Source organism: Phacochoerus africanus, chromosome 7, assembly GCF_016906955.1.
Source record: "Phacochoerus africanus isolate WHEZ1 chromosome 7, ROS_Pafr_v1, whole genome shotgun sequence".
Classification (NCBI taxonomy): domain Eukaryota; kingdom Metazoa; phylum Chordata; class Mammalia; order Artiodactyla; family Suidae; genus Phacochoerus; species Phacochoerus africanus.
The window spans coordinates 49780859-49794208 of NC_062550.1; the positions used below are offsets into that span (position 1 = coordinate 49780859).

The following is a 13350-nucleotide window of genomic DNA, read 5'->3' on the forward strand; positions in this document are numbered from 1 at the left end:
AATAGCATTGAGAACTTTGTCTAGATACTCATGTTGCAACAGAACAAAGGGTGGGGAAAAAATGTAATTGTAATGTATACATGTAAGGATAACTTGATCCCCTTACTGTACAGTGGGAAAATAAAATTAAAAAAAAAAAAAAACTGAATTATCTCCAGGTTTCCTGCAGTCTCCTTTGGGTGCAGACTTTTTATGGCTAATCAAATGTAGAAAATACAAATACACACAAACACACAAGACAGTATTCACCTCTTATAAAGACCTGTCTCAAGAAAAAAAAAATCTGTTACATGAAAAAAGATCTTTCAAATATCTTTAGAATTTCTCACTTTTTCAAGCAGGAAAAAGAAAAACTAATTGTTACCACTATATTTGCCTTTTGAGGGAAATCTTTTTTAGTCATTAATATGTAAGTTTCACAGATGGCTGCCATCCAAATGAGGCTTGTCAGTAAAGAAAGAAGAGTACTAACTGGAAGAGTTGCGGGTTTAAATGATAGGTTAAGAAGCAATCCCAATGGATCCCTCACTGGGAATGAACTCTGCCTTGAACTCTGGCTTCTGGTTAGGTTTGGCCAACAGGCAGCACCAGCAAGGGACCTAGAGAATGATGGAGAGTGAGGTCAGCGGTTTCCCACAGTTCCTGTCAGGTGGCTCTCTCTCGGGTTCTGCAGTACCTCCTTCCCCTGAGCCTTCAGACAGGGGATGTAATGGCACCCCACTCTCACCTGTGAACTGCACCCTCACTTGTTTCTGTTGCTGAACCTTTATAAAATGTCTCCTTAATAAGATATCTTCAAAATGAAGAAAAAAAAAAAAAGCAATTCCAAAATAATCTTCTAGTCTTCATCAGTGATAAAAAAGTATTAACATTTTATATAATGATTGTCACTTCAGAATATTTTTTATTTAAGAGGTATAAATATAAAATCCTTGAGGGAAAGAAACTCCAAATTTTTTCATTTAATTTTACATTGTGATTTCCATTTTCAAGTAAGATGTAATAGGTCACAGTATACCTTTGCTTTGGCTACAAGTGGAAAAAAAAGTCAGATAATTGATCAAAATAAATAAATCTTAAAGATATGAGAGAGTGCCAGAATTAATAAGAAGTAGGTGAATGTAAATTCCAGGCTGCAAGGATATGAGGAGGGTGCTTCTAAAAATCCCTAGCCATTCTCTTCCCCATAGCCATTTTCCAGTTCTATATGAGGCTGGCACTTGGACTTTGCAGGACTCTACTTGGGAAAAGAGTAAGCAAGGTTGAAGCTTTTACCCAGGGCTTTTGAGACAGACTGGAATTGAAGAGCCCCAAACTGACTAGTTTTCGTTCTGGGATTACTTATGGGAAAAAGCTGGAGAATCGGAATCAAGCTTCTAAAAAACAGAGAGAAATCTGCTGTAATCTCATAGTGTTTAAGAGCCAAAATCCTACCAAGAGAGGTAAGTCCTATTTCAAAGACACAACTCATCTCCCTTCAAGACATCTGCTAGATTTTGCTGCAAGGGCTAGTGATTTCCAAGCTAAGTTCAAAACTTCTGAAGGGCACAAGCAACTCAGGGACTTTCAGAAATGTAGAAACAGACTCATCAAGCTCCCAATCAAAAGCCTAGAAGGCAATGCTGAGAAAAGAAACAAGTCAAAGATGTATTAAATCTCACAAAAACTACAACCCAGTCTTCCTCCAGCTCAATCCTGATTGGATGAAAAAGATGAGCCCCCTAACCCTCTCTGTAGAAGAGGAAAAAGAAGAAATTCTTTCTGATGAATGACATCAACTGGAGCTTCTACACACAATGTCTTTTATACACAACCTCTGGCTTGCAATAAAGAACTACTAGACACTTGAAACATTTGAGGAAGAGAAAATTGTAACTAATAACAAAGGAAAGCAAACAATTAGAAGCAGACCTTCAGATGATCCAGATAAATGAAGTTAGCAAATAAGAACTTTATGATTTAAAGGAAGTATTAAGTAAAGAAAAAGAATAGAAATACAGTTTAAGAAAAGAATTTCAATGAAGAATTGGTTTCTATAAAGAATGAACAATAAACACAATATCTGAAATTAATAAATCATTGGGTAGTTTTTTAAAAAGTCTGGCTACAATAAAATTTCGTGACTGCGAAGACAGAGCAGCATATATATATCTCATATAAATACTATGGAATTAGAACTAAGAGATTCTGAAACCTCTTTTTTATGTTATACTAATTAACTCCAAGATTCCTGGTGATTCTATTTAACAAAGTCCACCAAATCCAAAACTGGGAGGACAACTCTTGTATGTCTGCTATAGACTGAATGTTTACATCTCCCCAAAATTCATGTTGAAATGAAATCACCAAAGTGATAGTAACTGAAGGTGGGGGTTGCTGGCAGGTGATTAGGTCATGAGCCCTCTTGAATGGGATCACTGCCATTATAAAACAGACCCAGGAGAACATTCTTGACCTTTCACCTTGTAAGGACATAGCAAGATTTATGAAAACAGGAAGCAGACCTTCACTAGACACCAAATTTGCTGGTGCTTTGATCCCGGGACATCCCAGCTTCCAAAATTGTGAGAAAGACATTTATTTTTTATAAGTGACCTAGCCTGTGGTGTTCTGTTAGAGCCTAAACAGACTAAGACAATGTCCTATACAAATAAAAATTAAACCTTTTTTTTTTAAAGCTGAGAAAATAGATTTTGGGGAAATTAAGTCTAGATCACTGATTCTTCATGATCAGTGAAGATGATATTATTTAGTACTCTAAAAACATGTAATTCTCACTAGCAAAAACCTAAAATTTTTCCATAACTTCCAACTTTAAAAAGCTATGGTGCTAAATTAAAAAAGATAAACCATCAAATATCGTATACTTACTGGAAGAATACAATACCAACTATGCAACAGTTTTTTAAAAAGTCAAATTAGAATTTGATTAAGGCTCTAGATCTAATTATTAATTTTTTTTTTCAGGGCCACAACCATGGCATGTGCAAGTTCCCAGGCTAGGGGTCGAATTGGAGCTGTTGCTGCCAGTCTACACCACAGCCACAGCAACATGGGATTCGAGCCATGTCTGCAACCCACACCACAGCTCACAGCAGCACTACATCCTTAACCCACTGAGTGAGGCCAGGGAACAAACTGAGTCCTCATGGATACTAGCCGGGTTTATTTCTACCGAGGCACAATGGAACTCCCTAGTTTAGTTTATAGTTTTGTTCTCCTTTCCCTTGGCATGGCCAGTCCTATAAATTCTGAAATAGTGAAAGTTATGCTTTCTAATATACAGACTGAAGGAGTGGAAATTAGTCTCCAGAGAGAAAAGATTAAGCCAGTTACCAACAGAGCAATAGAGCCCAGAGACTAAAAGCCACCACACTCTCCTACTTCCTGTTCCCATCCATTCCTGAGACCTTGAAGCATCCTCATCCTAGTATCTTTTCTGTCTAAGCTCATGAATTTCTGTGACTCACAACAAGGGGGTCTCAACTAATACAGGTGCTTAGAAGAGAGGCTCGAGGATAGAGAGCTTAGAGTTGTTGAATATATATGGTAATTTGCACCACCTGGGAGAGTGTGCAGAATGAGGAAAAAAGAGGGCAAGTACAAAACTTGGGAAATAATTAAATTTAATTAATTTGGACTAAAACACAGAGTAGACACTTCTAGAAACATGACACATTCTAGTTAGAAATTTTATAGTTAAATGGCTCAGCATTATTTGTAAATACGCAGAATCTTTAAGATGTTATACTTTTTTTTTTTTTTTTTTTGGTCTTTTTGCCTTTTCAAGGGCCGCTCCCATGGCATATGGAGGTTCCCAGGCTAGGGGGTCCAATCAGAGCTGTAGCCGCCGGCCTACACCAGAGCCACAGCAAAGCCAGATCTGAGCCGCGTCTGCAACCTACACCACAGCTCGTGGCAACGCCGGATCGTTAACCCATATAGCAAGGCCAGGGATCGAATCTGCAACCTCATGGTTCCTAGTTGGATTCGTTAACCACTGAGCCACATTGGGAACTCCCAAGATGGTATACTTAAAATGACAATTTTGAAATAAGATTTTTACATTTATGTAACTTAAATTGGCCTTTTTGGGAAGTTTCCTTTTTCAAAAAAATACTATTCTTTAACTTCATTGTTTTTCTACAAATAGCTCATTTTTTTTTACATTTAAGACTTTTAAAAATAGGCACAACATTAAAAATCAACTATAATAATAAGAAAATTTGAAAATAAAAAAATAAAATGCACTGAATTCTGGTATAGTATCACCAGGCTGTAGTTCTATACACATCTTCACAGAAAAGACAGAAATTACTGAAAAGTAAAAGACAAAATAATCATCTATAATTTTACTGCCTAAAGATAATCTCCATCAGTACTGGTAATACTTGCTGCATGTCCTTCTAAATTCACTTTTGTAAAGCATAGCTATGAGTACATCTTATTTATAATTTTGTACCTTGACTAATAATTTACTGCCAAATTTTTAGCTTTTGAAATCACACTCAGGATTATGGAGATCAACTGTTTGAGTTTCTTTTTTTGAAGTATAATTGGCATGTATTAATTTTAAAGCATAAACAGTAGCGTCCTCAAATTGGAAGGGGGAGATCAATTAAAAATACTAATGTAAGCTCAATTTGATGGTCATTTAGGCAGTTTGATTAGTTTGTGGACTTCTATTTTAATACCTCAACTATCAGACATTTCCAATTTCACCATTTAATTTATGTGTTTATAATACATATCCATATAAATGGTTTCTCTTTTCTTCCCTGCCTGTGATGAGAGAATCTTTTCTGTCTACAACCCCAGAGGAAGCAACCTTCCATTCCACACGATCCTGTTCTCTTTTCCACACAGTCCCAGGTGCTGGGCTGTCCTGGGACTGCCAGTCTAGTAGGAAATCTGGAGTTGAACAGGATCCAGTCAGATCAAGACTGAGATCTCAGGAGAGGAAGTAGCATCCACAAAGGCTGGCGGCAGGATCGAGCTTTGTACATTCAGGGCTGAATAAAGGCCAAAATGAGGAGAGTGCCATGTGATGAGTGAGCACCTTACAGTAACTCATTCAACTTTGACAACAACCTTATGAGGTAGTACTATTACTATATGTTTTACAGATCAGGAAATTGAAGCCCAGAGCAATGAAATAATCTGCCCCAAATCATACTGCTTCTGAGTGGTAGAACATGTTCCAAGGAACATAGAGACATGGCAAAAAGAACAAAAGAACAATTTGAACCTATCATTTTTTTCTTTGTAAGCATAAATTCAATAAAAAGGAAAACACAATAGCTACTCATGCAATGATCAGTGAATTCTGATGTAACAGAAGGCAAAGAAGTATCTGTTCCACTAAGCACACAAATGCGTCACCTTCTCCCATTTATTTACAACTCACTTAGCCTAGGACATGAATCACAGTAATATTCCACTTCGCATGATTACAAGTAAGCCATTGTGCTAGATGAGGGAAAACAGTTTGACCATTTAAAAAAATCCAAGTTATTTGAAAGTCACAAAAAATAGGGAAGAGCAGATCAGTTTTTTAAAAAATTTACTGAATGGTGAGATGTCAGACATTGACTATATGCCATAAAAGCAAGGAAAGGAAGGCTAGCTGGTGGAGGGAGGAGGGACAAAGGATGGGAGCAAACATTTAAGAGATTACATCTGAGGTGTATTAAAGGATTCACATGAATTTGTAAAGCTGATCAATTTGAAATAAGGATTATAAGCAAAGAGAACAGCATATGCAAAGTTATGAAAGAACACCTTATGTTCATTATGGTATAGAATATATAACCAACATTCCCTGAGTAGCTGGTAATGAGGTGGCAAACTGCTGTGAACAGAAATACTAAGGAATTTAGATTTTATCCTAGGTAACAGCGAACCACTGAAGGATTTTATAAAGGAATATGATACAACAAACATGACTTTAACAGCAGTAGGAAAGAGGGATGAGACAGGAAAATCAATAAAGCTGTTATAGATATTCAGGCAAAAAATGATGAAGACCCATTCTAGGAGGGAAGCAGTAAGGATAAAGAGAAAACAGTTTATTTATTTATTTATTTATTTGTCTTTTTAGGGCACATGGAAGTTCCCAGGCAAGAGGTCAAATCAGAGCTGTAGCCACCTGCCTATGCCAAAGCCACAGCCACAGCAACACCAGATCCAAGCTGTGTCTGTGACCTACACCACAGTTCAGGCAACGCCAGATCCTTATCCCATTGAGCGAGGCTGGGGATCTAACCTACGTCCTCACGGATACTAGTCAGATTGGTTTCCGCTGAGCCATGATGGGAACTCTGAGAAAACACTTTTAAGAGATATTTAAAAGCTAAAACTTGAAAAGATCTGGTGACTTATTAGATATCAGGGGAGAGGGCAAGGGGAGAAAACAGTGTAACTCTTAAGATTCATGACTTCAGCCACTGGATGGGAATTTTTCCTAATGGCCTTTAAATGTAGCATAGGCTCCAGAGCATCAGATACAAAATGAAGCCTTGCTTGAAGCCAAAGAGATATGAGACATGTCACTTTATGTATCACCAACCCATTCAAGGACAGCTGCCTATTGGCTACCACATCAAACTCCCCAAAATCTATGTATGAATGATGTACAAATCCTTCCTTTTTCTTGTCCCTTTCATTCTAATTCCCATACCATAGCCTCAGTGCTGACACTAGGGATGTACATAAACTGTCTTAGAAGAGCTAGACCTTCTAATTGGTTTCTTTATTAAAATAGAAAGGAAATTATTCACAATCCAGAGCTCAGCAACAGAGCCTTTAGAATACAATATGCTTGGGTCTCACCTCCAGAGATTCTGAACTCTTTCCATTTAAATATTTGAAAAAAACACAACCAAATGAAAAACTAACCTAATTTACATACAAACCCAAATCATACATCCAGGAAAATTAAGTATCTCAAACGGCTGCAAAGATATTTCTTAAAAATTTGGCATAATTATTGATTATTAATTGTTAAGAATTTCATTAATAGCTCATTAATAAGCTACACTAGTAAGCTAATTATTGCTAATGTCTAACAAATACACTACATTTTATATAACTGAAAACCTTCTACTTCAAAAGTCTATTTATGTGTATCCTATTTGTGGCACAGCAGAAACGAATCCGACTACTATCCATGAGGATGTGGGTTTGATCCCTGGCCTTGCTCAGTGGGTCAAGGATCTGGTGTTGCTGTGAGCTGTGGTATGGATCGCAGATGCTGTGGTATGTGTCGTTGCTGTGGCTGTGGTGTAGGCCTGCAGCTGTAGCTCCAATTTGACCTCTAGTCTGGGAACTTCCATGTGCTGACTTCTGTGTGCTGAGGATGCGGCCCTAAAAAGCAAAAATAAATAAAGAATAGACAAAGTTTCAATAGCTGTTATTAAACACTTAGTGTTCTTATCTAGCACTGACCCATTTATTTTGAAGAACAAAATACATTAAGATCAGACACATGCTAATTAGAGTCTTATAAGATTAGTTAGAAGGACAAAACATACACAGAAACAATCCATGGAACATGGACTAAGGCAACTTCTGAAGTCAAAAGAAAAGTATAACTTGCTATCTATGCAAAGTAAGAGTCAGACAAAGAATAACAGGCTGAGATATATCTGGTAAGGGATTAGTATCCAAAATATGTAAAGAACTCATACAACTGAACAGCAAAAATAACAACATTTTGGCAAAGGATTTGAATAGTTTTCCAAGGAAGACATACAGATGGCTGACAAGCACCTGAGAATGTGCTCAACATCACTAATCATCAGGCAAATGCAAATCAAAACCACAATGAGATACCACCTCATACCTGTTAGAATGGCTGTTACCCAAAAGACAAGAAATTACAAGTGTTGGTGAGGATGTGGAGAAAACAGAACCTTTGTACACTGTTGATGGGAATGTAAATTGACAGTATGTAGGTTCCTCAAAAAATTAAAAACAGGACTACCATTTCATAAAGCAGTTTCACTTCTGAGTATTTATCTGAAGGAAATTAAAACTCTGACTTGAAAAGATATCTGCACGCCCATGTTCACTGAGGCATTATTTATAATAGCTAAGACACGGAAACGACCTAAGTGTCCAAGGAAAAATGAATGGATAAGTTACATACATATATGTATATATACAATGCCATTAAAAAAAAAAGGAAATCCTGCCATTTACAACAACATGGATGGACCTTGAGGGAGTTACGCTAAGTGAAATTAGTCAGACAGAGAAAGACAAATACTTTATGATCTCACTTATATGTGGAATCTAAAGAACAAAAAAACCTGAGAACTCACAGAACTAGAGAACAACTGGTGTTGTTTGGAGGCTGGGGCTGGTGGGTGGCAAGATGGGTGAAGGTGATCAAAAGGTATAAACTTCCAGTTATAAAATAAGTAAGTCATGGGGATGCAATGTATAGCATGGTGACTATAATTAGTAATACTGTATAATACATTTGGAAGTTGCTAAGACAGTAGACCTTCAAAGTTTTTATAAGAAAAAAATTTTTATTAACCATGTGCAGTGATGGATATTAATTTTGAAATACTGTGGTGATCATTTTGTAGTATATATATAAACTATGTGGTACACCCGAAAATAAGATGTTACCTGTGAATTTTATCTCAATTTTTTAAAAAAGGCTCAAAATGGATATCAATTAAAGCCTTTAAGGATAAGAAAGAAATAAGTAGAGAAAAATTTTAAAAATAAATAATAAACTATACAACTTCATAATATTTCATAATATTTATAATACTATAACACTTTCATAATATTTATTACTAACACTTTCATAATATTTATTACTAAACCAACTTGCTTCAACTACTGTTCCTCAGTGGAAGAGATCGCATTTTCCCCCTTTGGTATTAACCTCCGTATCCAACAACACCAAGCAAATAAGAGACAACCAGTAAACATATGCCCATCAATCAATAAACAGTTCATTTTAATGAAAACACACTTGATTGTATGAGAATGGTTTCCTTGTGAAAGGTGCCTTTTCAAACATCTAGTAAAATGCTACTAGTTCAATATTGCCCTCCTGATGCAAATCTACACTCCGTAAATAAGCTATACAACCTGCTCACAGCCTGGCTCTGAATTATTTTTTCAATCTCATCTCCTACCTCTGCCCTTTTGGTCATAGGCCTTGGCTACACCAAACTTCTTCCTGCTCTCTAAACCACTAGGCCTACAGAGTCCTTCACCCACTTCTCTACTGCACACTCGTACTCATCTTCCCCTACCAGTCACCACCTCTGTGGCACTTCCAGGGAGAAATAATCCTAGTCTGCATCTCTCCTAGCACTGTTTCCAACCTCTATTACCTAGAGAAACGGACTATATTATAAGCATTAAGTCCCTCTGGAAATAAAGGTAACTAAAAGCAGAGGTTCATTTATTATTGATAATCCCACCGATACCTATCACTGTACCTTGTAAACCAGAAAAAAAGAAAACAGCAAACATCATTCAAGCATTCTCTAATATAACACAGCAATGTATGTGCATGTTGAGCACACAAAAGACCACAATGAACTCATAAACCAACAGATTAGGAGTTCCTGTCATGGCTCATGGTTAACAAGTCCGACTAGGAACCATGAGGTTGCAGGTTCCATCCCTGGCCTCACTCAGTGGGTTAAGGACCCAGCGTTGCCATACACTGTGGTGTAGGTCGCAGACGTGGCTTGGATCCCAAGTTGTTGTGGTTTTGGCATAGGCCGTCGGCTACAGCCCCGATTAGACCCCTAGCCTGGGAACCTCTGTATGCTGTGGGTGTGGCTCTAGAAAAGACAGAAAGACAAAAAATCAGAAAATAAACCACCAGATTAAATGGTGATTATGGCTCTGCAGGATTTGTAATTTTCATCAGAAATACTTGCAATAAGGTCCCCTTTAAAAATAAACTCTTATAGTGAGTATAAAATTACCCTCTTTATCCATTTTGTTACATGACTTTGTTACAAACCTAGGTACAGTTCAGGCTGGTAATAAAACTATCATGAAGTCTTAAAACAGTCAAAAATTCAAAGCTTAAAAAGCAATCATCAGTAATTAAATAGCAAAATCATATACGAACCCTTTGAATCTGATTTCAGATCTCCACATTTTCTAAAGGAAGTGTTTATTTTCTTTGCCCCTCTGTTTTGGTCTAGCTTTTGCGTTTAAGCCATTCTGTAAAATGTTTCCTTCAATCCTCACTTAATCAAATCACTTGTAGAAAGTTTAAAAAACATGTAACAAAGTTAACATTTAGGAAGTTTTGTTATCAGTTGAGTCAGAATGTGACTCAGATCTATGTTCTAAAAATGCAAATACTACAGGGCACAGATCTGACTTTACTTAGTGTTTGTCAAGTTAAATGTAAATTATACAGAAATTAGGAATAAATGAATTTGAAATTCTAAGATAAATCTTTCTTGATTTTAGTAGTCAATAACAATATTAATAGCCACTATTTAACGAGCATCCACTATTTGCCAAGCATTCCACATAAATTCTCCCTGATCCGATCAAAAGCCCTTAGAAATCAGAGTCTCAGACATTAAACAGCTGGCCAAGGCTACAATGCTAACAAGTAATGCGATTCAAATCCAAATCTAAATGGTTCCAAAGGTTAAAACTTGAATTAATTCTATGCTAACAATGTGTAATACTGAAATATTAAGTCAAATTTCCACAAGTCTCTTTGCTTCTTTGCACTGCTAAAGGATAAATGCTTTAATGTTTATCTCTTGCTTATCACCTTCTTAGCACTGCAATAATCATTATTTGAAGCATTGCTAAGCCTCTATGACTGAAGTCTTTGCTTTGTGAAGTCTATGCTTTTTGAATATGAAAATTAATGAAGAAAACCTCAACTAAACTTGGTCAGGAATGGTCTGTAGAGGGAGCTCTCACGCATTCTCACTATTATTTGCATGCACTGACCTTCGCTAACATACCCCACTTGGAAGTAGCACACCTTGTACTCCCAAACAGAAAGTGCAACTACTTTACAATCCCAAAGGAAGAATTTCTCCTTGCTCAGCAATAGCCCAGGCAATGAGAAACAGCTCAGTAAATGAAAAACCATCGTCACTCTAAACTCCTACTTTCCTCCCATGAACTTTCATTTAGAACAGCCTGACCCAACTCCCTTTTCCCTATAAAAAAGCAGGCTTCCTTCCTTTGTTCTCTGGACTTGCCTATGCTTTGCCATAGACTGCACGTACCAAAATGCAATTATTTGCTGTTCCCAAAAAACCTATTTTATTGTTTTAGGTCAACAAGTTCTACCTTGATACTGCTATATAGTTAATCTGTTTTGAATAGCACACAACAGTAACTCCCTTATGCTGAAGTCTAGCCAAATACCTTTTGAGAGAAGTTTTAGTAATATGTTATATAAAACTACCCACAACTTTCATTCAATTCTACGTAGAGATAACCTCCAGAGCTTAGCTTTTAGGTATTAAGTGCTCTGAAACTAGCCTCAAAAATAAAGGAATGAATTAAAAGGGGGCTCTCTAAATATTTGATTAAATCCCAGGTGGTAACATCAATTTCAAGTATGAATTCCATGCTGTTGAAGGAAAAAAGTTTCAATTCAATAAAAATTCTGTTCCACCAGCTCTGCAAAATTTCACGGCCCATCTACATTCTCTTAAAGCTTCTTCACTGATGGTACTTGTTTAGAAAGGATCAAGAGCCAAATTTAATAAAGGAATTATTTAATTATATCTGTTTAGGACAGTTGTATGTGGCTACTTATTCTGGCATCAAAGTAATCAGCATTAAAGATCAAAGGCTTCTTGCGTGAATACAGAAAACAAGTTTGTTTGGATTTTATGTCATGGAAACACTGAAAGAATTCAGTAAATCAACTTTCACTGAATTTATTTATGCCTGCCATTTCCTTTGGGGCAAAGTCATTTTACAGGCTGCTGGCAAAATAAGAGACTTAAACTGGTTGGCTTTTATTGTTTGGTATTAACTATTTAACATGTTGCTGGTTCAAAAGGGTACATAATTATTTCAAGCCAAAGGCATTTATAAAATCAAATGACAGGAAAGAGAGATGAACTGCTATTATGATTACTCCTGAAGCCAGGAACTAGAAAATTGGGATGAATTATGATAATTAGAATAACTCAAAAGCAAAGAAGAGCTATCAGCTACTTTTTGTTCTTTATCAACCTTGCAACACAGTTTTCTTTTATTTTCCACTCATTCTCTTGTGCTAAAAAATAAGCTGTTTTACTATTAACATCAATGAAACCTGCAATGAAAAGAGCTGTATGTGTTCACAGAATTACTTAGGGATGAAAGGAGAGCCCAAAGACCATCTAATGTACCTAACTGCACATGCACAAAGAACATGTTCCTTTGATCATATCCCCACTAAGTAGCCAATAGATGGAATATTTTCTACCTATTAAATAACCCACCTCATCTTTAGATGAATCCCATAGAAAGGTTTTACTCAGTGAATAAGTCTTTGTTTCACTATTGCTTTTACTTTGTTCTATCCTTAAGTTATGAAAAACAAACCTAACTCTTCTTTCAGATGAAGTCCTTTGAACATCTAAGGAGAGTGACTCTTTCTCCGCTACCTTCTTTCCTTCAAATGTCCCTCGCATGAAATGCTATTGAGTCCCACTGTCTATGTTGTGCAAGCTTTAATGTACATACCTAAAATTATTTTAATTTTTAAAAACATTATTTAAAATTTTTAGTTAGCTAAACATATGAATGACTTTCATGAGTTGATGCTCATGCACAGAAAATCTTCCTTCTAAATGTGTATATTTATATTAAAACCAAATAAATTCAATCAGACACAAGACTGTTTTTATACTATTTAAATAAATAACTGCCCTTAATTGTCTCCAATGTATAACAGTGAAATGCTCACATGAAAGTCAATTTGTTAACTAAAATTTTAATAGATATTTAAAGTACCTTTCTATAAAGCTTTGGAGCTTTGTTCTATATATAGCTTTTTTGGATAACAGGATGAATTACAGTCTCAAGTTACACAGCTGATGATTTCCCTTCTGTAACTTTGACAACTTTAACCCAAACAACAACAAAAACCAAGTAAAAAATTCTGAATTTTGCAGTCTAAGTCAGAAACTCTGAACTTTAAAGGAATTTTAATCATCTGATTTCTGAAGGTCCTGAAAGGGACTGCACAATCTATTTCAAGATCCTCATTTTTGGAGTTCCTGTGTGGCTCACTGGAAACAAAACTGACTAGGAACCATTAGGTTTCAGGTTCGATCCCTGGCCTCGCCCAGTGGGTTAAGGATCTGGCGTTGTTGTAAACTG

At 36.3% G+C, this 13350-nt stretch overlaps 1 protein-coding gene across 1 annotated transcript in view; it reads right to left on the reverse strand.

Moving 5' to 3' along the window:
- Positions 1-13350, reverse strand: part of MRPS35 (mitochondrial ribosomal protein S35) — a 50258-nt gene that overhangs the window by 9738 nt on the left and 27170 nt on the right. The window lies entirely within an intron of this gene.